The following is a 27,094-nucleotide window of genomic DNA, read 5'->3' on the forward strand; positions in this document are numbered from 1 at the left end:
TATTAAATATTTTATTATAATTTAAATTCGATTCATAATATTATTGTTTTTAAATTAATGAATTTTTAAAATATTTCAAATTCAATCAATTACATTTAAAAATTTAACAAAACATATCAATCCTGATTTGAAAATTGAGTTTTAAAAATTACCCATCAACATCAATGAAATGTTGCTATTGAATGTGATGCAATTTACTCATGCCCCACTCATGTTCTCATTCTTCATACCTAGAAACAAAAATACGGTGGATCCTCGGATTCCCTCCCGAAACAAAAACTCCTATAAAATCAGTCCCACTCATGTTCTCATTCTTCTTCCTTCTCCAATCTCCTCATCCCCATTCTCTATATATACCTTTTGGGCCATTGGGCATTTCATTTCTTCTCGAACAAATCAAAAGAAAACAATACAAAACAATCCCACGATTGGCATATTCTTCTGTTTTAATTAGTACCAAAATCCTGGGTTTGAATTAATTCTGGGTTACAGAGCAATGGCAAGAACAGTGTTTCTGCAGCTGTCTTCTCGGGTTTCTTTCTCTGTATTTACTCAACGCCGCCCTTTAACCAAGTTCTTGATTCTTGCAATGGTTATAGTACTGCAAGAATTGACCGCTTCTGGAATCAGAGTAATGTCAAAGTTGTTTCTGACTCTGCTTCTGTTTCTGCTAGTGTCCCTGGAAACCCAAGCTCATCATAGGTTTAATTGACGAGGTAAGAAAAAATTGTCAAGGTGTTAAGAAATATAAAAAAATTAGCATTTTTTTTTCTAATCTGGCATTTTTTGTTTTGGTTTTAGTTGGTTGAATCTTTGATAAATCGAGTGGATTTAACGGAGTCCGAGGCAGAGGCGTCTCTGGAGTTTTTGTTAACCGAAGCTAATGAGGCTCTGATCAGTGCTTTTCTTGTTTTGTTGAGAGCCAAAGGCCAAACCTTTGAAGAAGTAAATTCATTATTTATTTTATTCAAGGAAGGAGAATTCTCCCGCCAATTTGTGTGATTGATTGACGTATTTATTCGACATCTGAAGAGAACAAAGCGTTTTTTCTTATGCAAATGGTTTTTTTTTTTTTTTGGTTTCATTTTAAGGGGCCAGGCAGGTGCGATGGAGTTAGAGGAAATAGTTCAAGCTCCATTTAAAGTTTATTAATTGAAATTTAGTTCAAATTGAATTGAATTTTAATTTTTAAATTGGTGTTCAAACTTTGATATAAATATTGAGCTATTTAAATTTGTTCAATTAGGTTTAGTTACTAAATAAAAAATGGGTCTTATTTTTATGTTTTATTTTAAATTTGATTATTTATATTTAAATATATATATATATATGTGTGAGTAAAATAATATTTTTTAATTAAAATAATAAAATATATATTAAAATATAAAATTTTGATTGAATTTATTAATTTTTCGAATCAAGCTTTAAGATATTTAAATTTGATTTATTTAATAAATTAAATTTATTGAACTCAAATTCTGTTTGATAATAATTAAATTGAATTTAAATTTTATCTAAATTAAATTTGAATCACTTATGAGCACTAATATATGGTTTAACCTAAGACCAAAATATGAGCAAAAACTGGTGGTGACATATATATGCATTTTTTTCGTGAGGTTGTGGGATTGGCAAGGGCAACGATGAAGCATGCTTGGAAGTTATAGAAGGGTTAAATAATGTGTTTTGACATTGTTGGAACGGGTGGTGATGGGGCAAACACCGTGAATATTTCAACAGGTGCTTCAATATTGGCCGCTGCTTGTGGTGCAAAAGTTGCCAAGCTGACTGACAATCCCTCAATTTAAAGCCACTTCATCTTTTTTTTTTTTTTTCTTTCTCCATTTTGACTCCATGGTTGCAAAATTGCTTGTCCTGCTATCATCGCCATAATAACTATTTGATTGACTGTGTTGCAGCAAGGGAACCGATTAAGTTCTTCTGCCAGTGTAAGTGCTGATGTGTTGGAAGCTTTGGGAGTAGTTATTGATTTGGTACATTTTGAACTATGTCATTTGTAGTTGCATTGATGATATTACGATACTTGTATTTGTCTTCCATGTGGGTTTGAGTCGCATGCCAGGCTTTTATAGTGTGAAAACATTGCAACTTAATACTTTTTTCTCCCATTCTTTTTCTCATTAGTTTTAATGAAAATGATTTTTTTTTCGGTGGCATGTAGGATTTCTACCAAGTCAGCCTATTCGGCACTTAGGAAAAGTTCTTTTATCGATAAATTAGCAAGTAACGAGCAAAATCTATCTAGTAGCTTGGCAGGAATTGTTAAATCTTTTTTTCTCCCATTCATTTTCTCATTAGTTTAATGCTTGTTTAGGCCAATGCGTAGAAAACATTGAAATAAAATGTTTTGCTATTATAGTTTCTTGATGAGTTTGAAAAACATTTTCATCGGAATTTTATCTTTTGGGAATGGTAAACATTTTTAGCTTTATTTTTATTTTGATTTGTTCTTTGTTTTTATTGAAATTCCTTTTTTTCTTTTTTTCTTATGTTGTTGTCACACTTATCTACCGTAATTTCTCTTTTATTATCTTTATAATACATTTTGTATATGGGTTGATCCAATTTATAGATGATTATTTGTTGTACTTGATATAATAATTACTTTGTACATAGTTATTCTACAGTACAATTGTAATCTCATTATAAACAACAAAAAGTTTATTATATCATTTATATAGTTACGTTATTTTTTAATATTTTGATTAACGTGAAAGAAAAATAATAAAAAACAATTATATAACATCGTTAACGATACCATTGAAATAAAGTTTTATCATACAAAAATTGTGAGAAAATGTTTATTTATTTTAAAATTATATTATATTATGAGATTTTTTTTTAATTTTTTTAATGTTATATTAAATAATGAAATATTTTAAATAAAAAATAATATTATAATATTAACCACACTGGCACAATTTCTAGATACTCTACTGAATTTAGGCCTAATTGTTACTAAAGTTTATTTCCCACTGATAATTTCTCTGACATGGATATAGGTTTACTGGAACGTTGACTTTGCTGTATGCCCGATCAAATTCATTTTGCAATTGCCACGTAAGTATGTTATATCAGCCAATGTAATATTGGATTTTAAGAGGAACTATTTGGATACAAATTTCAAATTGTGAAAAGTGTAGGGACTTGATAGGATCAAATTATTGTACAACCTAATTACATATTGGTCTTCTTTGAAATTTCAAAAACTTTAATAGAGCAAGCTGAAATTTTCAATATAATTGCAAAGAAAGCGCATTTACCCACCATGTTGGTCCTATCAAATTACATGTTGCTCTAGTTAGGCTTTCAATTTGAATGCTGTTTGTTCTTTTATGAAAATGATATATGGTTTTATAAAGTAAAGTTTCAATCTTTGGGTCCATTTAGTTTACATTTTCCATGGCCTGCTATTGAAAACTTATGAAGATTAATATTTCATGCTTCCTATAATTATGGAAAAACTAAAATAAAATTGTGTGAAAATTAAAAGTAAAACTAAATATATATTGAAAAATTATTTTTAAAAATTATTCAAGTATCTTAGATTTATATACAACTAACTAAAATGTAAACTAAGAAATTAAATCTTCTTAAAACATATTCTATAATTAAAGGATTGTCTATCTTAACTTTTTGTTCTTAATTCTAGAAATACAAATATAAATATACAGATTATAAGATTAAAATCAGTCATAATTAAGTGTTTTTCTATACTCTCCTTCAAGTTGGTGAATAAGTGTTCTTCATTCCTAATCTAGAAATAATTTCCTGAAATGTTACACTGCTGAGACCTTTAGTAAATACATCTACAAGTTGACCTTTGATTGATCATATGGTATACAAATCAACTTACTGTCTAGTTTCTCCTTTATGAAATGTCAGTCTATTTCAATGTGTTTGGTTTTGTCATGTTACATAAGATTGTGTACAATGCTTATTGTAGATTTATTATCATTGTAGAGTCTCATTAGTCTATCCCACTTGATCTTCAAATCTTTTAGGATAATCTTTAACCATAGTAGTTCACAAATTTCTTGAGCCATTACTCTAAACTCTGCTTTAGCACTTGATTTTGCGACAACATTTTGTTTTTTACTCCTACAAGTCACAAGATTATGACCTAAAAAAGTGTAGTAGCCTGAGGTGGATCTTTTATCAGGTACCAAACCTATATAATCTGCATCTGTATACTTCTAGAACCAATCCTGAATTTCTTTTGAATAAGATATCTCTCATAGGATTGGCCTTCAAATAGTGTAATACATGGTAGACAGCCTATAGGTGCAGTTCTTTAGGATTATACATAAATTGACTTATCACACTTACCACATATGCTATATCAAGTCTAGTATGTGAGAGATAAATGAGTCTTCCAATTAATCTATGGTGCATCTCTTTATCTACAACAACATCTTCATTAGTTTATCTAAATTTATGATTAAGATCTATAAGGGTATTTATAGGTTTATATGTGAATTTTCCAGTTCCTTTCAAAGGATCCATCACATATTTTTATTGTGAGATGAAAATATCATGCTATGTGCCAAGGGCCATGCATTTTTTAGACCAAAAACACGCATCCGGGTGGCACTGAGTCATTTTTTCATGGACAGGTTGATATTGATCTTTCAAGCTGCATACTCGTAAGCCATTTTTGGCTTTGACTTCATAGAGTCGCATATATCATTCTCAAACTCAATAGGAAAAAACCCAACTCCCATTATATCGCTAGCCCATGAATCTCAGGTAGCCTCGAGCCCACCCATGCCTATAAGCACAAAGGTATCGAGCATCAACCCTTATTGAATTCACATAGAGATGTGTAACCTCGATTCTTGTGATGATATCTCAATCTAGCATTGTAAGAACCTAACACTATGGCCACACGTACCATACATAAGCTATCGTACCTCAAACCAAAAGGTACAATAGAAAAGCTAGTCAACAGCCAGCCCGAAGCCACACTAGGCTCATTTTATCCCATAAGACTTATATCTTAGAGCCTCGGCCCTTAGCCTCACTTTAGGCTACTCACACACATGATGGACATTCGATATCATGCCTAACCCTCATCATGGACTCGGGTGTGCTACCCTAGCCACAACACACCTTGATTGATCGTCGTAAAGGTCTAACAACATGCTTGACTACTAGCCTACTCATCCCTTAGGCTCGATGGTGTCCTTCCTACACAAACACCATATCATGATCCTTGGTTACTCATCAATCTGGCTTAAGGATGGGAAACCAAAGGGCATAGCGAACGCTATCGTCTAACCCTATGATTTAATGCAATGGTGTGATATAAGGCCTCCAGCTTTAACCATCTCAGGGTTTACCATGATTTAAGGATATACCATGCCACATTTATAACCTAATGATGCCTGCCCACTTAGACACCATATGTGTATAGGAGTAGCCTATTTCAAACTAATAAGGCCCTATCTGCCTACTAGCCAAGGGGGTGGTGGAGAGCTAACATCAAACATTCTTCTATAAAGAGCATAAAAAATTTCCTAGTTATGCTACCAAGAATCGTAAGATTATCTAAAATGGGGAGATTTTTTTCTTCAGCCATATCAAGGCTTTTTTCAGCCAACTCAGGGCCTAGTGACTTGTCTTTTAGTCATTATGATTCTTATATTCTGCTTGTTACTCCACCAGTCCATTCAATTATGCATGCACATGGCTTCGATTGACAGCACTCAACTAGCTACCAAACTTCAAGTGCTCGTACATTAGCCTGTACTTGTTCGTCTATTTTGGGACTAGGGCATACACTGCCTACACATTCAATCAACAATATGCTTTTGAGCTTAAACTACCTGCCTACTACTTTAAGACCACTATCTCGATCACAAAGCCTCGTCTGTTACTTAGCTTAGGGTCAATCATGGTAAGACCAAGGCTCACCAAGAACTAACCATGACACTCTCCCCCACTTACTATGTCAATTCTATCATCAATGCTAAGACCACAACCAACTCTTTTATTGCACACATTTAACATTTTTTCATATGTCTCTCACTTGTGCCCTTAAGGATTAGGTTGAGATCTCGTCACATGAAGCATCGCCTACAGTACTTGTTCATTACTAATATGTAGGGGTCATCCCAGATCTAATGCACTGCTATCCTAATTCCATATTTGATTTACACTTAATCATTTTCTCATTAGTGCCATTGCATTGCTTCACTCATGATCATATCATGTTACGACCTTGAGGCACCCTTGTCGATCATGACCCTTAATAGAATGAATGACCACTTGCTTTGCCACACATTGGTACCCCTCACTAGATGTGACCCATCACACCAACCACACACCTATGGCATCAATTATTTGATTCACTTATCTGGATGTGGTGCTTAGGCTAACTTCACTCATATGGCACCACCCACAATAAACCCTAGCATAGTGGCATTCAAATACTTTGGTTATCTCACAACTTGGGTCTTTTCGGCCCATTCAAGGTCACTTTTCTAGGTGTGGCCCTATAGCCAACTACTCCTTATGGCAGCACCTTAACGCATACTATCTTAAACTCAATCCCATACTCAATAAACTTATAGGCTCCACTATGTTGGCTCTGTTTCACAGGGAATCACAAGTTTCCTCTACTTTTACTGAAACTTAGCTCTTGCATATAACCATGTCTTAACAAAGGTTTCATAGCTCATCTACCTTGACTCTTGTATAACTTAAGAGGGCAACTCAAAGCCTACTCAATGCTTAATACTTAGGGTCCATTGACCTATACAACTTATATGGCCTTATCAATTGGTCGACTCTTGCTTGCTTGCTTAAAAAATTGAACAAAATTATGGTTCGCTGACCTTTCACACTCATAAGGCCTTTTTTCTCGGCCACCATAAATGTGGTCCACTAATTGGCATAATCTCATGGTCCTTTGACCATCAAAACTCATGGCTTTAATCCTCAACCAACTCAAACTCATTTGCTTTTACAGAATTTCTCCACGCTTAGACTCCAAACACTCAGCTCATACCTCTGTTAGGGTACTTACAGCATATCATTAGTGTATACATTAGTAACATTATCTTAATACGTATGACTCGTGTCTTTCATGAAAAAAGTCGTTTGGCCCACATGGCCTCACATAACACTATTTCATGGTATACGCCCCTTTTCACATTACGATCTCCACATGGTTTATCACATCAAACAACATCATATGCCTATAGGAGCAAACATCTTTCATTAGGTAAGGTTAGACTTTCATGTCTTTCACTTGGCATCTAAGAGCCTACTCGAAGGCCTTACAACGAGGTTGATTTTGCCCAAAGCATGCATCAACGGCTCATTCTTGAACTCACATGGCCACATTATCACAATTTAGCCTCGATAGCTTTTTTTAAGCTTAGCACTGCCTCAATTTATCAATATCATGCCCACACTTAGGCTACTTTAGTTTGACCACTAAGCAAAACTAGGCTTTAATACCAACATGTCATGAGCCCCACGTTCGTTAGACCAAAACCATGCATTTATATGGTACTAAGACTACTCATAGTCGAGGTCAACCTTTTGCAAGTCCATTTTCTCATGGACAATTTGATATTGATCATTTAAGCTACATACTCGTGAACCATTTTTGGCTTTGACCGTATAAAGTTTCACACATCATTCTCAAACACAATAGGGAGAAACCTAACTCCAATCATATCACTAGCCCATAAATCTTAAGTGGCCCCATGCACATACCCATGCCTGTAAACATTAAGATCCCGAGCATCAACCTCTATTAAATTCACATAGGGGTATATAGTCTTAGTTTTCATGATGATATCTCAATCTAACATGGTGAGAATCCAACATCATGCCTGTGCATACCATACATAAGCTCTCATACATTGAATTTAAAGGTACAACACAAATGTTGGTCAACACCAACCCAGAGCCACATTAAGCTCATCTCATCCCACAAAACTCATTTCTTAGGGCCTCAGCCCTTAACCTCACTTAAGGTTACCCGCATGCATGATAGACACCTGATATCATATTTGTACCACCTCTTAAAACATAGATGTGCTACCTCAACCATAGCACACCTTGATCGATTGCCACAAAGGGTTTAACAACACGCTTGCTTGTTAGCTCACTTATCTCTCAAGTTCGATAGTGCCCCTTCTACATAAACACCATTTCATGATCTTTGGTTACTCACTGATCTAGTTTAAAGAAAAAAAATCAAGTGGCCTAGTGAACTCTATCGTCTAATCCCATAGTTTAATGCAATGGCGTGATACGAAATCGACCAGCCTCAATTGTTCTTTGTTTATCATTACCTAAGGAGACACTATGTCGCACTTTTGACCTGACAATGTCTACCTAGTTAAACATCATATGTGCCTGGGAGTAACGCACTTTAGACTACCAAGGCCTTACCCGCTTGCTAGCCAATTGAGTGGTGGAGAGCTGATGCTAGATGTCCCCCTATAAAAAAATGCAAGAGATTTCTTAGCTACATTATTAGGAACTATAAGACTATCTAAAATGGGTACATTTTTTTTTTCAGCCATCTCAAGGCCTTTTTCAAGTAACTCAAGGCCTAATGGCCTGCCTTTCGGTTACCATGATTATTAGATTTGGTCGTTGCTGCACCAACCCACTCAAAGGTGCACACATATGGCTTCAATCAATAATACTTGACTAGCTACTAAGCTTTAGGGCATTCGCATACTAGCCCACACTTGTTCGCCCATTTTAGGACTAAGGCACACATTGCTTGCACATTTAATCAACAACATGCTCTCTAGTTTACATTGCCTGCACACTATTTTAGGATCACTATCCCAATCATAAGGCCTCATCTGTTACTTAGCTTAAGGTCTGTTATCGTAGGACCAAGGCTCACCAAGGCTGACCATGACATTGTGAGTGAGCTACTTTAATTCTTAAAAAATACTTTAATCTCCCTAGCATTTTTATCTCAAATTCTCTAGCCAAATACTATTTTAAAAATTCTCTCTCTTTTTCATCATCTCTGGTTACAATTATATCATCAACACACATTAATAAAACTATGACTTTCCTTGAATTCAAGTGCTTGATAAATAGTGTATGATCTCTTTAACTTTGCTTATGTCCCATTGCTTACATCACTTTGGCAAAACTCCCAAACCAAGCCCTAGGAAACTATTTAAGGCCTTATAAAACCTTTTTCAACTTGCATATTTTGTTTGCTTTTAAATGACCTCTAAATCCCAATGAAAACTTCATATATATTTCTTTTTCCAAATTACCATGTAGAAAAACATTATTTACATGAAATTGTTGAAGCTGCCAATTGAAATTTGTAGCCAAAGATAGCAAAATCCTAAGTATATTCATCTTGGTAATTGGACAAAAGTTTCCTGATAATCCATTCCATAAATTTAAGAATAGCCCTTAGCCACCAACTTGGCCTTATACTTTTCAACAGTACTATCTGCCTTGTATTTTATGATAAAAACTCATTTATACCCAACTAGATTTTTTCTTTAGGCAACTTAACCAGTTCCCATATTTTATTTTTTTTTCTATGGCCTCCATTTCATTTTCATGGCTTGCCTTCATTTTTCATTGAATAATACCTTGGATAATATAGTTGGAATGAAAATAGTGCTTAGGCTCACAAGGAAATTTTTGTAGGATGGTGAAAATTTTTCAAATGACACAAGATTAGAGATTGGATATAGTGGATGCTTAGTATATTCTCTGGTTCCTTTCCTAATGGGAATAGATAGATCATAATCACTAGTTTTAGTTTTAAAAGATTCATACTCATTTTGAGAAATAAAGTCAAAGATTGTAATTACCTTATTTCTAAAGTTAGGATTAGGTTTTTGGACTTGCACCAATTCAAAAGCTATAACTATTTTCCTTAAGTACACTTGTAATTTTTTCGTAGAATAAAGAACAATATTATCTTTTGTAACAACTTTTGTGTTTGGAATGGGTTAAGACTCAAATTTAATGTCTAACTTGGACTCAAAAGAAACAAGTTTAGACTCAGAAGAATTAATAAGTGAATATATTAAGGTGCAAATAGGTTTAGACTTAGATGACTTAATGGGAGAAAATGTTGATGAACATGACAAGTCAAGCAAAAAAAAGTCTTTATCTTTATTTTCCATGAATGAAGTCTCCCCTTACAGATAAGGTTGAGTAAAAAATAGTTTACTTTCTTCAAAAGTGACATCTGTAGATGAAAAATTTTTTGGTAGGAAAATGATAGCACTTATACTCTTTTTAAGTTGATGAATACCCCAAAAAAATATAGCTAACTACTTTTGGATCCAATTTCCCCCTATTATGACCGTGAATATGAACAAATGATGTACAACCTAATATCTTAGGTATGAGGTTGTTTGTAGTATCAAAGTTGAGATAAAATTGTGAAAGTAGTTCCATAGGAGTTTTAAATCCTAAAACCCTTAAAAGTAACCTATCTATAATGTGTGTGGTAGTGAAATAGCTTTCCCTCAAAAGGATTTGGATGCATTTGCTTGAAAAGGTAAGGCTCAGGTTAGAGCTAGTAAATGGCCATTTTTCCTCTCTGCCACTCCATTCTGTTGTAGAGTATTAACACAAGATGACTCATAGATAATCTCTTTTATTTTAAAATAGGTAGATAAACTCTTATTGAAATAATCTCTTGCACTATCAAACTTAAATCTTTTTATTTTCACTCCAAATTGATTTTGGATCATGTTTTGGAAACTTTAAAAATACTATTCACATCTGATTTGGATTTAAGTAAAAAGACCTGAGAAACCTTGGTACAATCATCTATGAATAAAACAAACCACTATGCACCAAAAATATTAAAAATTGTAGAAGGGCTTTAGATGTTACTATGAATCAAGTAAAAAGGAAAAGAACTTTTTTTGTTACAAATTAAAAAAGACACATGTCTATGTTTTGCAAGTCCACAAACATCATAATGAAAATTTTGAACATTTAATCCTTTGAACAAAGGAAATATGTTTTTCAAAGTTTCAAAAGAAGGATGTCAAAGACAAAATTAATAAAACCATATTTTGTCTTTATTGGGAGATTTTTGACAAAAAAAATGACAAAGGTAAATTATTCTTGATACTACTTATGTTGTTTGATGTCTTAAGATAGTATAATCCATCATTTTCCTTAGCAAGTTCAATCTTTTTCCTTGAACTTTGGTCTTAAAATTCACAATAAGAGGGATAAAAAGTCACTATGCAGTTCATGTTTTTAGTAAGTTTTTGTATAGATATCATATTAGTAGACAATTGAGGAACATGAAGAACAATTTTAAAAATAAACAAGGGATTACTTTGAATATCTCTTAATCTTGCCATTGTGGTACACTAACCATTTGTAATAACAATTTTCTTATTATTATAAAATAGGGTATATGCACTAAACTTTTGTGAAAAATGTGTAATATGGTCTGTGGCTCCTGAGTCAATCACCCAAAAACTCATAACAGGTTTAACTGAGACATTTAATTTATGAGAATCAAAGACTATACTTGAATTAGATACCTTACCCTAAAAACATACCCCAGTAGGCTTGTTAAGAGTTTTTTGTAGGCTTTTCAATTTCTTAATCTCTTCTTTGTTCGACGTTCCTTATTCTTGATACATTTATCGTACTTTGATGGTTTTACTAGTTGGCACTTCCTCAAATTAGGTGGTAGTGGAAATAGATTTTATTATCTTTCTTTGGACTGAAACAAGTCTTAACAATTAAGATATAATTAGAAATGAGTTTTAGCAATGAAGGCCAAAGAAAGGAGAAATAAAATAGCTATGAAGGTCTTAATAAGGTTCGACAATGAAGGCCTAAAATAGAAGTCAACATTGAAAGTTAAAAATTTTGCTTCCCAAGATAAGCCTAAAGCTCTGATATCGTGTGAAAAACCTAAAATAAAATTGTGTGGAAACTAAAAGTAAAACTAAATGTATATTGAAAAATTACTCTTAAAAATTATACAAGCATGTTAGATTTATAGACAACTAACTAGAGGGTATACTCGGAAACTAAATTTTTTTAAAACTAATTTTATAATTGAGGGATTGTTTATCCTAATTTTTTGTCTTTAATTCTAAGAATATAAATACTTAATTCTTAGGATACAAATATAAATATATAGATTACAATATTACAACTAATTGTAAATAAGTGTTTTCCCTTAATAATAATTCATATTCTACACCACAACAAATAGATTGGGGAACATCCACTATTACTGCTATCAGAATTTCCATGGGTTTCAATAAATATAATAAAAATAACCTTTTACAAATCTTATTGTGGCATTGATCCAAAATGTTTTCTTTTTCTCATTTTTGTTGAAGGGATTAACAAGCTGTCTGAATAAAACAGGACTTTGTTTCATGATGTCACCATTGTACCACCCAACAATGAAGATTGTGAGCCCTATCAGAAAGAAGCTAAAAATTAAAACATGTTTATATTGGTGTTGGAACGATTTTTCAGGATTGTTAGATGAATTTGAAAACAAAGGATAGAATTGTCACCAATCTTTTTTGGCTAGGTGTGATTGGCTATTTATTAAAACTTACATTCTTAATAAAATTTTAAAACTAATTAAAATTTATTAAAAAAATAATTTTTGGGTTTGCGAAAACAGTTTGGGTTCAGGAGTTGGATATGCATGGGGAAGATTAGTACCCATACAATGCCCATTTAAAACAACACTAATTAATTATGTGTTATCTTTTTTATTTTGATTAAAAGGGGTCTTAATTTTGGTATTTAAAAATAAATTTTATTAATTTTCTTTAAAAACATATTTTTATTTTTTAGTATGTTTGAAAAACAAATGAGAGCCTTACATATTGAAACTTTTCTAAAAATATTCTAATACCCTGCAATATTAAAAGGAACCATCTCACCTAAGAAATCTTTAAGAGTCGCTATTCGGAATTCTAAAAAATTCTATCATAGTGGTTCACATTTTATTTCTAGTATTTATATTTAAAAAAACATAAAATATGATATCTATAATTTTAAAGCAAATAGTATTTTCCAAACTCATCTCTATGCCATTTATAAAAAAATGAGAAATCTTTATCGAAAATTAATCTAAATGTTTCGATGCATTGATGGTATTTTAGATAGATTTTCTTACCTAAAGATTTTTAAAAAATTACTACTCGAATTTCTTTAAAATCTCATCCTTGGAGATTTTTGGTTTGTTTTAAAAACTATTAAAAGTCATGTAATAATATAATTATCTACAAATATATTTATTTCCTAAAAAACACACTTTATTTTTTAAAAAAACTGTTCAAGTTATGGAAAATAATTAAAAAATAAAAATTTTTCATATTGAAAAGAAACTGCTAAACATTCCAATACTTCGGTAATTTTTAGAAAACTTTTCTCACTTAAGGAATTCTAAGAAATCACTACTCGGATTTCCCAAAGTCCCATCATCGAAAATTCTTATTACTTAATTTTATTATTAAAAAATGTTTTTACAAATATTTATATTTTTTTATTTTTTTGTGAGAATTGTTCAAATTAATTAAAAAATTTTATATTGAAAAGAGTTTCTAAATATTTCAATACTTTGGTAATTTTTTGAAATCTTTTCTCACCAAGAGAATTCTCAGGAATCATTACTTGGACTTCCTGAAGTTCACATCAGAAATTTCGTTTGCATTTAAAATTATGTAATGCAAACAATCAAGAAGAATATGCACATGAAAAATATATCTTATTATTATGTTGTACATTTTGTTATTCATTTTAATTATACTTTAATCTCTTTTAATTATTTCATAATTATCACTAAAATTTTTTTAAAGGAACAAAATAAATAAAATCTTTTATTAAAAATTTTCTTAGATACCCTGATACTTTGGCTGTATTTTAGAAAAATTTTCTTACCTAGGGATTTTTTTAAAATTTTTACTCGGACTTTCATTGAATCCCATCCTCAGAGATTTCATTTATTTTTCTCTTTCTTATTTTCGTCAAGCTTTCATTTATCAACATAAAGACTTGGAAAACTAGAAAACATGCACTTTAAGACCAAAAATTTTTGAATGTTCATGAGAAGAAAATTAAAATACTAACAAGAGCTAAACATCATAAAATCTAATGTAGTTGAACTTGAATGTTAAAAGAAAATTTAAATGAGCCTTTGAACTTAAACAATAAGGAATTAAAGTAACAAAAAATAAACAAAAAGGATGGACTTTCAAACAAAATAAAACATTAATACAAGATTTAAAGGTAGCCATTACATATCATAAAAATACATGCAAAAAAGAAAAATATTATTTTCAGGTAATAAAGGATACTATAAGTGATATCTAAACTTAATAGCATCCAAATACCTTCCTTGTCTAAGCTTAAACAAGCTTGCAAAGAGAAAAAAAAATAGAAACAAGGAATATAAAGAAGAAAACCTAGAAGATGACGTTGAAAGGATGTATTTTTATTTAAAAATGAGGTGTTTTGCCTTTTAAATCTTGGGAAATTTTAACAACCAAAGTAGGAGACTTAAAGAAGGGAAAATAATAAGGGAAACATATAAACAACTCTCCAAACCATGATTGCCATATGGTAGTAGCGTGATTTTGGCTTTTCCAAACCATTAACACTATGTGGTTCCAATTTAAATCTTAAGAAAACTAAAACAAGTATAAGGTATAGGGTAAAACTTAAGAAGCCAACAAAGAAACTGATGGGAGAGGCAATAAAATAGTAACCAAGGCTACCACTGCCCAATGAGAAAGAACATAACAAAAAAGGCATTTCCCAAATAAGGTACACTCTCCCCTTAAATTTACATCTAATACTAGCTAACTAGTAGGACATGTAAAGGAAAGGATATAGGGATTTTAATGAAGAAAATGGAAGAGATACAATGGACAAATGGCCTTAAAGTGAGACTACCAACCTAAAAATGGCAACCCTGCTTTAGACGTTATATATAGGAAATAAAAAATCTAGCTTTTTTTTTTATGCAAGTCTTCTTTTTTTCATGCCTTCCAGTAGTTCTTGATATTTAAAAAATAAAAAAAAAGCTTTATTTAGCTACTTAAATAAGAACATAAGGATAAAAAAGCTAGCTTTAAAACTCCCCTAGCCATAAACCAAACCAAGATTGAAACTTTTACTAAAAAACTAATTTTTTTGTAAACCCCTACCACCTTTTTTACCTTTTTTCTTCTTTGCTTTGGAAAACTTTTAGGTTTTTACAAAAAAAAAAAAGTTTCTTTCTTTTACGAACATAAAGTCTAAAAATTCAAAAACTAATCTTGAAATTTTTCATGATAGATTTCATGCATAGAAACTGCCAAAAAAGAGTAAAAATACTACTATTTTCCAATTTTCTAAGGTTGCTTCCTTCCTTTTTGATTAAGCTACCCCTTTCTTCTGCCAAGTTTTTTTTTTCATGTGTCTCATCTTTTTTTTTCTAAAAGATCCCCCATTTACAAGCCTTATCCTTCCTCTTATTTTATTTTAGCTTTAGCTCTATATTAGCCCATTGTCGCCTTTGCATGTTACGTATGCCATCATGTGAAAGGGAATGGGCTTCCTTTTCTTCCTGTTTCTAATATTCCCCTTTTTTGTTCACTTGAGAACTAGATATTTTCATAACAAAAATACTTTTCCATATTAGGTTCTAGGGGTTTTAATCAGTTTCTTTTTCATTCCCAACTGAATGGGCCATAAAATACAAGCCATTGGCCCACGTTTTTCCTTTTATTCATTTTGGCTTGGGCTCTCATTTTGGCTTTGGGCTTCTTCCATTTTTGTTACTTTTGGGCCATTTTTTGGGTTTTGTTTTAATTTGGTTTAGGCTTCATTTGTGTCTCTAAATGGGCCAATTTGTAAGTTCTTTATCGATTGTAAATAAGCTTAGGTTAACCACGTTAAAACATGTTTCGAATAAAATTTAGTGTCTATAGCTGCCTTTCTTTGAGAATAAAAAATAATGCAAAGACTTAGACAACAATTTTGTCTAGATAATGCTTGTGAGAGTTTTTTTTTTTTAACTATTTGTAAACAAATGCTCAACAACTTTTAAAAATAAAAAATAAGATTACGCCTAAAAGGATTACAAATCTTGAGATCTTTAAATGCTCCTCTAATAAAAAACATTGAAACTTTAAAAGTTCTTGTTTGAAAATGGCTTCCCCTAAATAAAAGGTTTGAAACTTAAAGAATCTTGTATGAAAATGGCTCCCTCTAAATAGAGGCTTTGAAACTTAAAATTTAAAAATGGCTCCCCTTAAACAAAGGCTTTGAAACTTTAAAAAAATCTTGTTTGAAAATGGCTCCCCCTAAATAAAGGCTTTGAAACTTAAAATATTTTTTTTAATTTGGTTTAGAAATGCCTCATGACGTTATGGCTTGAGGGTTTCATGAGTTGTGATTGTTTCGAAATCATTTCTCATTCTTCAGTCTTTTACTTGAATGATTCTTCCTTAAAAATCATAAAGTTTAAATTTTTTTTGAAAAATATATTAAATGTAATTCATGAATGCAATGAATGCAATACATGTGATGCGAGTATTATTAGAAACCAATATGATGCAACCAAATTGTGGTAACAAGGTTATTTAAATCAATCCTTTCTAATTTTTCATTTTTTCCTAAACAACGAATCTCAATTCCAGTTTGCATATTCTAAAAGTTGTTTTCTTGTGAACTACGATGATTATTTGTTGATATCGTTATCCGAACACCACTTCCAACAAGTTTTTACTTTGATTTAATGAGTTTGAAAATAGGTGCCTTTCCAAATCTCATCATTTTTCTTAATCTTTCTTTTAACTTTGTTATCCATGATTTTTATAAAATAATGTAAGACTTTTTATGAATATTATAAATCATTTATCATATTCCAAATTTCAAGACTAGTGTGATGAATTATCATTTCCTCTATTTGTGAGAATGAAGATTATCATAAAGTAAGTTAATTAGAGAATGATGAATATTTATTATAAAAAGGTACAAGAATGTGTCAAGTGAAAAACTTGAACACTAGTACAAAATTTAAATAAGAGAATTGTATTTAGATAGTGAATATTCAGACAATCATGAACAATATTTCAAAATTTTTCCTCTTAAAAACCTATTTCATTATACACATGATCCTTTCGAGTTTATTGTGTTGGAAATTGCCTTTTATACTTGGATATTAGTATTCTTTTGTATCTAAGCTGTCTTTTTAGGTTTTCAATTTAGATTCTTCCTTTTGACTTAAACTGTCTTTTTTTCATTTTCAATTATGAGTTTTCCTTCATTTTTGATTCATTTTTTCTTTCTTTTCTTTTTTTTTTCTTTATTTTTTTTTGTTTTTCTTTTTTTTTTTCTCTTTCTCAAGCAAAGTATTTTTTTCACAGCATTTGAGCTTATTGGGTTTGGCAAGTCATCCCCATCCATCTCTGCTAATGTCAGTGCTTCACCCGAAAAGGCCTTTTCGACTACATATGGATCCTCCCAATTTGGCATCCATTTTTCTCGATTACCATGCTGATTGTGAAGATTTTTCTTTAAATTGATTTTCCCTTAAAAAAATGCCTAAATCAAACTCTCTTGTTATATGCTCCCATCATTCTTTTTTGGTACAACTGACCATGGCAAAGAGCTATGAGCCTTTTCTTTTCAATGAGGTTTAATTGTTCATAATGATTTTGGACCCATTTTGCTTTCTCTAAATCTACTTCCATCAAGACCCTTAAAGGAAGAATCTCTACCTTGATTGGCAACACAGCTTCTATCCTATATATGAATGAAAAAAGAGTGGCTTTAATAGATGTGCACACTGATGTCTTATAAGCATGTAGTGTGAAAGGGAACTTTTCATGCTAGTTCTTATAGGTATCAGTCATTTTTTCTATTATCCTCTTGATAGTTTTATTGGTAGTTTCTATTGCTTTATTCATCTTTGGGCGATATGGAGCTGAATTCTTTTGTTTCATTTTAAACTAAGCTCAAACCTCTGCTAACATCTTGTTATTCAAATTGTGAGCATTATCGAAGATTATCTTTTATGAAAGGCCATATTAACATATTATCTTTTTTTTTATAAACTTCCATACCACTGCCTTTGTCACATTAGCATAAGAAGTTACTTCAATCTATTTTGTGAAATAGTTAATCCCTACAAAGATAAAATCAATGTCCATTTGAAGCTTTTGAAGTGATAAGTCCAATTACATCCATCCCCCGCATGGAAAATGGCCATGGAGTTGTGAGAACACGTAAAAGGGATTGAAGGAGCATGAATCTTATCTACATAAATCTAACATTTATGGTATTTTTTAACATAATTGATACAGTCACTATCTATTGCCAACCAATAATCACTTGCCCTCATGATTTTTCTAGCCATTATGTGGTCATTTGCATGTGTTCCACAAGTTTCTTCATGCACTTTTGGGAGTATTTTCTTGGCTTCAACAACATTCACGCACTCAATAACATTTGATCTCGACTTTTCTTGTACAAAATTTCTCCATCAAGGAAAAATCCCATAGCTAATCTTTTGGTAATTCGTTTGTCATACACATGTTTTGTGTATTATTAGTGCTTAACATATTGCATGAAGTCGTAGCACCAAGGTAGGCCATCAATCTCCTTTTCAATAGTTGAACAATATGCCTATGATCTTTGCAAATTCAATAGGATATGTTGGATTTTAATTTTATCACACATTTTAAACATCACAACCATTATAGCCAGAGCATTAGCCATTTGATTATCTTCTTGAGGTACATGATAAAACTAGATCTTCTCAAATTATTTGATCAAATTTACCACATACTTTTGGTATGTACCAACTTTGAATCTCTTGTTTCCTATTCATCGCATAGCTGATAGATTACTAAGGCTGAATCTTCATATGCTTCTAACACTCTAATCTTTTTTTAAATTGCCATTTATAAGCCCATTATGCATGCTTCGTATTCTGCCACATTGTTGGTGCAATTAAAATCCAACCTTGCAGTGCTTGGATAATAATTTCCATTAAGGGATATCAAAATTGCTCCAATCCCATGCCTCAAAGCATTCAAAGCTTTATCAAAGAACATTTTCCATGGTTTTTTTATTGCTTCCCTTTTCTCTTTTTAGGATATGGTCATCAAATCTTTGTCAAGAAAATCCAATTTCATAGGCTCATAATCATCAGTTGCACGTTCTGTAAGGAATTTAGCTATTACACTTCATTTGATCACCTTTTGTGCAATATATGCAATACCATATTTAGAGAGTATGACTTGTCATTTTGCTAACCTTCTCAATAATGATGGTTTTTCAAAGATATACTTAAGAGGATCCAACCTTGTTATCAACCAAGTAATATGGTATAGCATATATTGCCTGAGTTTATAGGCTGTCTAATCTACAAGCTGTCTAAGCCAATATATAGCACATTTTTTCTAATTAGGAATATTTAGACTCATATTCAGTGAACTTCTTACTTAAGTAATAGATAGCTTGCTCTTTCTTGCCTGTTTCATCTTGTTACCCCAATACACATCCCATAGAATGGTCGTACATTGTGAGATATAATATCAATGGTTTCTCTACAACAGGTGATACCAATACTGACAAATTTGACAAGTACTATTTAATCTTTTCAAAGGCACGTTGACATTCTTCACCCATTTTTCGAGATCATATTTCCAAAGCAACTTAAAATTAGGTCACATTTAGAAGTAAGTTGAGAAATAAAACGGGAAATGTAATTCAACCTTTCTAGAAAACCCCTTACTTCCTTTTATGTACGTGGGGGAAATAAGTTCTAGATGGTGAGTATCTTATCTGGATCAACTTCAATGCCCTTCTCACTAACCATAAACCCTAACAATTTTTTTGACTTAACACCAAATGTGCATTTAGCTGGGTTTAGCTTGAGTTGATACTTTTACAATCTTTCGAATAACTTTTCAAGATTGGTAACATAGTCTTCTTCCTTGTTAGATTTTGCAATCATGTCATCTACATACTCTTTTATTTCTTTACGCATTATGTCATAGAAAAGGGTTACCATTGCTCTTTCATAAGTAGCTTCTACATTTTTAGTCCAAAAGGCATAACTTTATAACAACATGTGCCCTACATAGTAACAAACATAGTTTTTTCCATATCAACAGGGGCCATTTTAATTTGGTTATATCCAAAAAAACCATCCATGAAAGAGAATGTGGAGTTCTTAGCGATGTTATCCATAAGAGTGTCAATACAAGGCAAAAAAAGATTGTTTTTTAGGCTAGCCCTATTCAAATCTCTATAGTCTATGAACATTCAAACTTTTCCATTCTTCTTAGGAACAAGGACTACATTAGCTACCCATTCCAGGTATTTGGCTACCTTCAAAAAGCTTGCATCAAATTACTTTTTCACTTCTTCTTTGATTTTTAACAATATGTTTGGCTTCATGCACCTCAATTTCTATTATACTAGCTTACATTCTGGCTTTAATGGCAATAGATGTTCTACAATATCTGAATTGAGCTCTAGCATATCTTGGTAAGACCATGCAAACACATCAACAATCTCATAAAATAATTCTTCTAACTTTTTTCTTTTTGTGGGTGAAAGGGATGTGCCCCTTTTAACCTTTTTCTTATTTTTCTCATCCCCTAAATTAACTATGCTTATAACTTTCGTAAGAGTTCAATATGTTTTATTTCTTGTTGCATTAGTTTTAATAAATCAGGAGCAAACTTTACTCATCTGAATCCTCTTCATTATTAGGTTCATCAATGTGAATAGGTTTTTAAAGTCAAATCTTGGATTATCATCATGACTATCCTTGTATTCATTATTTGAAAACTTGAAAATGGGTGAAATTGAAAGGATGTAGGCATATGTGTGGGAAAAGAAAAATAAAAGGAAATTGTAACTTTGAATGAATGAAATACTAGAGGAAATGCCAATGTAAAATACTAGTCATTTTATTGAAATGATAAAAGAAAGATAAGCCTATATAGAATTCTTTCAAATGCTCTTGGGCATAAGCATTGGGAAAAATTAACTTAAGACATTCTTTGTGAAATATTTAAAGATAATTGGCAACTTTATTGCTTTCCAATTATTTAGCTCTTCACTCAAAAGACATGGATAAATAAGCGGCTTATCTTCCTAAATGGTTGTCATTACATCTCCCATCATATAAATATAGAGTTTAAAAAAAGTTTCTTCCATGTTTAGCATAGATTCCCTTTCTATGACCTTCAGTGGATTAGGGTGGATATATGTTCGCCTAAACAAAATGTATTATAAAGTTAATGGATGATCATTCTCTTATATTTCGACTTATGTCCCTTAAGCCACGTCAATCTCTTCTCTTTTTTTTTCAACCATGGCTCTATTCTTTCTACTATAGTGACTTTAAATTCCAATCCAAACCTTTTTTTATTTTTGAACACCTTTGGTGGCTCCTTGATTCCTTGCAAATTCCTTTCAAGTTTATATCCAGCATGCCATCTTTTACCAAGTGTTTGCTTGACGACCATCCTTATTTCATTTTATGAGGTCGGAGTGTGCACTTGTGATCTTTCTCCCATATAAGTTACATTAATGAATTCAAAGGATCTAAAAGAGCACTCCAATGCCTTCGGAGTGTGCACTTTCGATCTTTCTCCCATATAAGTTACATTAATGAATTCAAAAGATTTGAAAGAGCACTCTAATGCCTTTTCTATAACCTCCATATATGGAGTAGTCATGGCTTGGTTACCAATAAGTCCTCTTATCCAAAAACACTAATCAATTGATCTTTAATTATAAATTTTACTTTTTAATGTAGAGATAACGGGATATCTCATGCCATATGAATCTATGGTCATCTCAATAGGCAGCTATAAGATGGTGAAATGTCAATGACTTAAAATTTTATAAAAAAAGTGCATGACCCTATTTGCATTGGTATTTCAATGTCCCTAACACTTCCTTTCGAGACTCGTCAAAACCCTCACTACTATATGGCTAATCTTCATATATGATACATCAATGGGTAATTTTGTTAGGGTGATCATGGGTATGACATTGATTAAAGAGTCATTGTTAATAAGAACCTTAGCTACAATATGGCTTTTACACATAGTAGTGATATGAAGGGCCTTGGTATTGCCCTATCCTTATGGTGAAATCTCATTATCATTGAAAGTTATGAAATTCATAGCCATAATACTTCCCATAATATGGTTAACATTCTCGATAGAGATATTATAGTCCACATATGCTGATTCAACACTCTTAGTAGAACATTTCGATATGGTTCAAAATTCAGTAACAACAACAATAAAGAAATTTAAGCGAGCTTATTGTTCAAATCCTCTACTACATTGTATTCACTGTGTTTGACCAATTTTAAAAACTCACAAGTTTCATTTTTAGTGACAGGTTCTTTATATTGTGCATTTTGAGCCACTACAGAATGAGTCTTGTCTCCTTCTCCCAACATCTCTTCTACTTCTTTAGCTTTTCTTTTTCAAGCCATCTCTATCATTTTGAGAGTATAACATCTCCCACTCCTTGTCATTTCACCTACTCCAGTTATATTGGTAGTACTAGTGGCATTTGGGTCATTTGTAACATGACAATCATTTGATTCTTATGCCATGATATTATAATCATACTGCTATGGCACTACCTTATCACTTGATAAGGGAAAGGGCTAGGGACTCGAATTGTTATAGGTTTCATGAAAAAAGAAATGGGTTGCTCTTTTGCCAAGCTCGATTTTACATTACAGAAGATAATTATCAATTTAGGCATAAACTTAGGGAGCATACTTTTTGAAGATCCTTTTATTGCTGCATTCATCAAGGATTGCTTTTGCGCCTCACTTAGTTTTTCATTATAATAAATCATCACTGCCTTAAGCATAAACTTAGAGGGTATACTTCCTTAAGACCCTCATTCTGTGCATTCATTATGTTCTAATCATCTTTTTCATAAAGCTCTACCAAGGATGATTCTATCATTATTTTATCACTTAGCGAAACGCACCATAATTTTGAATAGTGTCATACCATATTCATATGATAAATACATGTTTGAGCCCAATCATAGTCTTCAAGATGGATCTTTTGTTTTGAGGGAATTGGATGAGGCATGTCAACTTTGACCAAGTTTTTAAACACTTGACCCATCGAGGTTTTAATTTTATCAACACTTCTCTTAACACACCTTACCATACTGCCATTTATTGTATTGATTGTTGGCCCAGTGTGGTTTGACAAAAGATTTTCATTAACATTTGGCTTCCCACTGGTGTTAAAATTTATGTATCATTTCTTAATCAAATGTTGCACTCTATACTTAAGAGCTATGCAATTTTTCGTGGAATGGCTCACAACCCTATCATGATAATCACACCAAGCATCTAGATCATACCACCTAGGGTATGGAAGATTCAATGGCTCTATGGGGTAAGGTGCAATGAGATGGTTTACTACTAATTTAGGGAACAAATCAATGTAAGACATGGGAATGGCATCAATGGAAGTTTTCTCTTGAATGGCCCATGGACTTTTAAGATTGCTTGTTAAACTATTTGGCTAAACAACAGGTTGGGTTATGGGTACATAAGTGTAAATAGGCATGCGAGGGAAAAAGCTTTGTAGGAATCTCAGTGGTGGTACCGATTGATATAGGTATAGACCTTAAAAAATGTTATGCGTGGTGGGGTAATAAGGTGGGTAGGTTGGGTAAGGGTGATATAAGATAAAATTTATGGGTGGTTGATTCCCATACGCCATAACATGTGCCTCTCTATATTTCTTCTTAGGTGGCATTACTTTTTTGAAACTAGAGTTATCACCTATCTTAATCTTACCACTCTTGATGGCATTTTCTATCATTTCACCAAAATTTACCATAACTGTAAAATTTTTTGTTGCATTGCCAACAAGTTTATCATAATGCGGTACCTTGAGAGTATTAATGAAAATCACCATTGTCTTCTTTTAGGTCAATGGTGGCTATACTTAAATGTCTAGATCACTCTATCTATGGGCATATTTCTTAAAAGTTTCATTGGCTATTTTTTTTTATATTTTGTAATAACAACCTATTAGCAGCCATGTCTAATATATACCTGTATCGGCTAAGAAAAACTTTAATAAGGTCCTTCCAAGAATGTATATGACTCATATCTAATTGGACATACTATCTAGCTGTAAACCTAGTGAGGTTGTCTTAAAAATAGTGGATCAAAAAGCTTGTCATTGTTAGTGTGACCTGTAATCTTATGATAGAACATGGTGAAATGGGCCGATGGGCACTTAGTTTCATCATACTTCTCAAAATCGAGAGTTTTATACTTTAGTGGAATTACTAGATCCTGGATGAAATTGAGGTCATTTGCATCAATACTACCAAAGATATCTTTTCCTTTAACAGTTTTTAATCTCTCTTTTAGCAAGTTATACTTATGTTGAATTTCTTTTTTCTCTCTTGATTCCAACATGCCCCTTAATTTCTCTTGCTCTCTGGGATCATCTAAATTGGGAACAAAAATTAGATCAACGAGATTACATCCTGGGTTATGCTCAAATTACCCTTGATTTGGTTATTGGTTAGCCAGTAAGTTCACATTCATGAATGGGTAAGGTTGCTCTCCTATATGCAGTGGATACATCACTTAAAGAGCTTGAGCATATGGTGGTGTATAACTGGATGGGTAAAATGGCTCTTCTCTGACATTGTTGTTTTCTTAGGGTTCATTTTCCTCTCTTGTAGTAGATGCTTCAGCAATACTTTTCCCTTTAACCATGCCCCCCATTAACTCATTTAACTCTATCATTTGTCTTTGCATCTCTTCTTGCATTTCAACCATCTATTCTTGCATATCTTCTTGAGCTTTTTCCATTCTCTCTATCCTGGCTACTTGCTCATTTTTTATAATTTTAACTTGTAACAATGTATTGTATAGGTGACAAGCAGATCAGTTTCAAACTTTCATTAGCTGAGCTATCTTTAAACCTTTCATTACCACAATTTGAAAAATTAAGACACCATGTTATTTTTGTGAAAGCAAAACAATTTTCATTTTAATTTAAAAAACATCATTTTAATGAGGTAAAATATTGAAAAAGAAAAAATATGCGCAATGTACACATGAATGCATTGAGAGGTATTTACTACAAGGCATATATCAAACATTAGAACTTTTCACTGATTCTGACCAGTTTTTGAAGATACAGAGTCTATTATTTTAGCATTGTAACCATAAAATCATTTAATTTGCTCACAAGGATTCTTGGCTTTAACTAAAAAGTTCAACAAATGTTGCCCATAACTTTCAATTGGGTTGATCTCTTGCATTAAAACTTCTACCCTCTTAACCATCTCATTTGCTTTCCTTACTGCCTTGCAAATTTGACTAGCCAGATGCTCTATGTATTATTGCCTTCCCAAGCTTTTTGCCTTCCACTTCATGCGAGCATCTATTTTGAGATTGTAAGTGTATCTCCAATCTTTTTCTCTATTTGGCCATTTTTTGATGATTGTGGAAATATGGTCTTTGTAGTCTCATAACTGCTATTCCATCTCTTTAATTACTTGGTAGAGTGATTCCTTCTCTTTTTGCATTTCATAATGTTTTCTCTTTTCATCTTTAATCTATGCCTTCAATTTAGCATTCTCCTTTTGACATTCCATCAATCTGGCTAAAGTTGTTGAATACAAACCTTCTCACTCTTACTGTTCTTAAGAAATCTTGATGGCTTTTTCCTTATTTTCCTTGGCTTTGTCCTTCCAATGTTGTATCTTTTCTTGAAGCTCAATCATTTCATTTTGCTATCGAACTCTAAATCTAGTGCCTTTTCCCTCATTTAGTTGGTTTCATTTTTTTTTTTTGTTTTCTTGATGCTAGTCCTTTAGATCATTTTGGGCCATATCCCGATCTTGCATTACCTTTTTTAGTCTACTTTCATGAGCTTCCACTTCATAATTTAGTTATCCTATCTATTCCTAGAGCCTTAAATTTTTTTTTTTCTAATTTTCATTTTTTGCTTCAAGTTTTTGCCTAACAAACTCAACTTTTGACAATGATTCTTTTGCCTACGGATTCACTTGTTGAAACAAGAAATCATTTAGAGGAAGCACAATATCTCTAGAACATTTTGCCTTTCCAAATCAAGTAATAAGGGGTAACTTTGTCAAGAATAGATCCTAATCTTAGCCTTTGAGTTTTTTTCCATACTTTAACTAACTACTTCACTGTTCTTGACGAGCCCATTTCTCCATAAGCAAATTCTACTTGGGTGAGTCCATGTGTGGTAGGGACAAACTACTTCACACTAAATTGCCTTAACACCATTAGTGGAGTGTAACTTACCACTCCCCATAATTCCAAAAATAGTACTCGTGGATCATTTCCACCTCTATATAACATTGACACATGAAGCATCCATGGTGCCATCTATTTGATTTGATCACTATAAGCCTTTGATAAAATGCTACCCACTCATATTTGGATTTCAATGTTGGCCACTAACTCTCACAAAACTCTTTGACTGGGCCTCTATTTTGAAGATAATGCTTGAAAAAAGCACTTTTCTTGCATCTGAAAATGGCTTTTTATCTAGATAAATAGTAGTTGTGCACTCCTTGTGAAACATCTTCCATTATGGCAACAAAAGTTCAATGATCTAATTGTCTCAGCTAGGATGGCTAGAATGGGATTAATCGCTTGACTTTTGATTTGTTCAAATAGATCAACTACTACCAATTCAATATATCCCAAAGTTTTTGGAAAGATCACCATGCCGTAAATTGCTAAGGCGAACACTGCCATGCCTTGATCATTGTCTAAGGGTCTCAAAATGAAATTATGAAAGAAATGCCAAGGTAAGCCAATACCTTTACCTTTGTTTTTAGTCCAAACATCCATAACCTTTACCTTTATTCCCATCAATTTAGCTATCTTCTTATAGTACCTTGACTTTGGTTTTCTAACATATATCTTGTTAAGAAACTTTAATTCCAATCCTACCAAAATCAAATATTCCTCAATAGTTAGTGTCAAATTCTTCTCATTAAATGTAAAACATCTATATGACAGGTCCTAAAACTA

At 32.2% G+C, this 27,094-nt stretch overlaps 1 pseudogene; it reads left to right on the top strand.

Annotated features, from left to right (window-relative positions):
- Positions 1 to 331: 331 nt before the first annotated feature.
- LOC111274792 (uncharacterized) overlaps positions 332 to 27,094 on the top strand; it is a 56,400-nt pseudogene continuing 29,637 nt past the window's right edge.

Source organism: Durio zibethinus, chromosome 17, assembly GCF_047325235.1.
Source record: "Durio zibethinus cultivar Kanyao isolate XHJ-2024 chromosome 17, ASM4732523v1, whole genome shotgun sequence".
In the NCBI taxonomy this organism is placed as follows: domain Eukaryota; kingdom Viridiplantae; phylum Streptophyta; class Magnoliopsida; order Malvales; family Malvaceae; genus Durio; species Durio zibethinus.